At 37.0% G+C, this 2,850-nt stretch overlaps 1 pseudogene; it reads left to right on the top strand.

Annotated features, from left to right (window-relative positions):
• Positions 1 to 909, top strand: part of LOC138866884 (RNA-binding protein 25-like) — a 7,358-nt pseudogene extending 6,449 nt beyond the window's left edge.
• Positions 910 to 2,850: the final 1,941 nt, after the last annotated feature.

The raw sequence follows: 2,850 nt of genomic DNA, 5'->3' as shown, positions 1-2,850 counted from the left end.
GTTGACTCCCACCCTTTTTAATTTCTTGCTACTTACTCTGGCTATCAGTCTCCCACTCCTTCGCTTTTAGATATGCCTAAACCTTTCTTTCTTTCTTTCTCTCTCTCTTTTTTTTTCTTTGTCTTTTCTCTTCTGTCTCTCATTCTCCTTAATCTCCCGCACGCTTTCGCTATAAAATGCTGACTTTCTCCAAGGCTTTTGCTCGTCAACGTGGGCAGACAGGTTAGGGTGTGTGGTTATGTAGAACTTTATGTATGCATATGTGTGTGTGTGTGTGTGTGTGTGTGTGTGTGTGTGTGTGTGTGTGTGTGTGTGTAAGATATAAAAATATACACGTGTGTGTATGCTTAGATGGATGGATAGACATACACACAAACACATAAATATATACATATACATCCGCACTCACGCACATACACTCGAAAACATGTATGTATGTTTATGAAAGAGGAGAGAAAAAGAAGAAGAGAGAAGAAGAAAGAAGGAAGAAAGAAGAAGAAGAAGAAGAAAGAAGAGAAGAAGAGTGAAAACGAGAGAGGGAGAGAGAGAGAGAGAAGAGAGAGAGAGAGAGAGAGAGAGAGAGAGAGAGAGAGACAGAGAGAGAGAGAGAGAGAGAGAGAGAGAGAGACATGTATGTATGTTTATGAAAGAGGAGAGAGAGAGAGAGAGAGAGAGAGAGAGAGAGAGAGAGAGAGAGAGAGAGAGAGAGAGAGCGAGAGAGACGGCCAAAAAGAGAGACAGATATATACACACATCAGCTAATATACATACAATAGCAGATCGAAGATGACTCCAAAGTGAGGACCGACTATGCAGGAAGACAGCGCCAAGGAAGGTCTTATAAGATGGAGCTACCCGGTATGGAAAATTCTAGAAAACCAGACACATTATCTCACCATTCTGAAGTAAACCATGACACATATTATTTCTATTAATGCTGTAAACAACACATCAACAATGAAGCTGTAGGCTGCTCGGGTATCATTATGGAAATTAATTTAGTTGCCCATTATGGTTATCTTAATCAAGGTTTTGTACCATAGTAGTGTAATTAACGTAAAAAAGCACTAGTAATGCAACTGGAGCTCCGTGTGATGTGTATGTATCCCAGATGTCATGATGAGAGGCAATATTACACAAACAGAGGAGTAGTTTAATGTCCCCAGGCCCAATATCCCCATATAAGTGAAAACTCAGAAATCACTGATAATAGAAATGAGAGGCTGTGAATTATCTTCTTGTGATTTAGGATGTAAAACATATTTTGTGTATTTTGGAATATTTCTTCAACCTTTTTATTTGGTGCAATATAAACAGCAGGATAGAGATAGATGTAGAATCCTGTGCATGAAGATAAATGTAATATTTTGAACCAATAGCATTACTCTACATATATTTCATTCCTTGTCAGAAGGTAAAGACAAAACCATAAGAGTAGCATTCTTCCATTTTGGTGTTACTGTCTTTTAATGTCATTGCATTTATTGTATCCTTTAACACTGCACCAGTTTCATATCATCTTGGTACTTGTATCATTATATTTGTGCAGGGATGCATTTGTATACATATATTCATACATACATACAGGGTGCTCAAAATGTGGAATACAGAGGAAGTAGAGAGAAGGAAGAGAAACGAGGAAGGTCTGTGACTGTGTAGCTTATCCCACCGCTGCCACCAATTTCTAATTCTGGGAATTATGACTTCGCCGACAGTACTGTTAAATATTATATTGACTTGTGACCCAGCAATTAATATATGAAGCCCTAGGCACCGAAGCTTGTCTGTGATCATGAAGTAAACAGACAGCAGGTAGCTCGCCTTCTCCACTTCCCTTGCCCAGTCCTATTCCAGCCTCTCCCAGCTGCTAGGTACATGAAAACCCTCACACAGTACCTTCTGTAGTTGTACTTTACTTAATTTTTCTCAAAGAATGATAAATACCTGGATGTTTTCTGTTAGCCTCAGGTTCACAGACATGCCCTAACAACAGAGGAGAGATAAACTGCCGAAAATTAAGTTTCTAGAGGTTAAAATTCCCAAGATTTGTTTGGTAAGGACCTTATAACAGGTTAATAGTCATTATGATTATGAAGAACTATTTTAGGGCAATATGGGAAGTGAATAGACCCATCAAGTCTAGATCCGAAAGTATAGCAAGGAAGATAGGAAACACCCAAGAACTAGATAGCACGGTGCCCCTCCAGAAGAGTTTGGCTGTCGGTTAAAGTAGTTTAATAAGTTAGCCATAACATGGTGGTGCAAGTTAACACATAATCCACTGAAGTAGATTTAATGCACTTTCCCATCTCAACAGTCAGTATAGATAAGGATACACCAACAATGTGACAGGTATCACAGAAATTCTTTGTTAAAGCGTTCCTGAATTGTGATTTTCAGGCATCTTCATATGGATTCTGAATGAAAAGATAATAACTACTTCTTCACTTAGCATTAGTGAATAGTAATAATATACCATATAACAGTCATGTTTATTTTTGAAAGAATTTTCCAGCAGCTCCAGTCATTCATATGAAGAACCTATAGACTTTATTTGTTTATAAGTGTTACCGAATGTAAAGCAATATGTTTACTTTTATACAAATTAAAAAGTGATACAGTTGTCAGTATAACATAAGTTCAAATATGGACTATGAATATCAACAAATGATTCAAATCGTTTATGGATCTTCATTTGATAATATTTTTGACGATAATGCCTGAACTGATAATGAATGAAAGTATGTTGTTGCTTAAGCAATCCATTGGGCATCAATCATTTTCAGAATGTAGAACAAAATCATTTAAATAATCCAACGATTTAACTATTAAATATCAACATAGTATTAA

This window comes from Penaeus vannamei, chromosome 27, assembly GCF_042767895.1.
Source record: "Penaeus vannamei isolate JL-2024 chromosome 27, ASM4276789v1, whole genome shotgun sequence".
Lineage (NCBI taxonomy): Eukaryota > Metazoa > Arthropoda > Malacostraca > Decapoda > Penaeidae > Penaeus > Penaeus vannamei.
The sequence above is the reverse complement of the archived record's forward strand: the minus strand, read 5'-3'. Positions and strand labels throughout refer to the sequence as shown.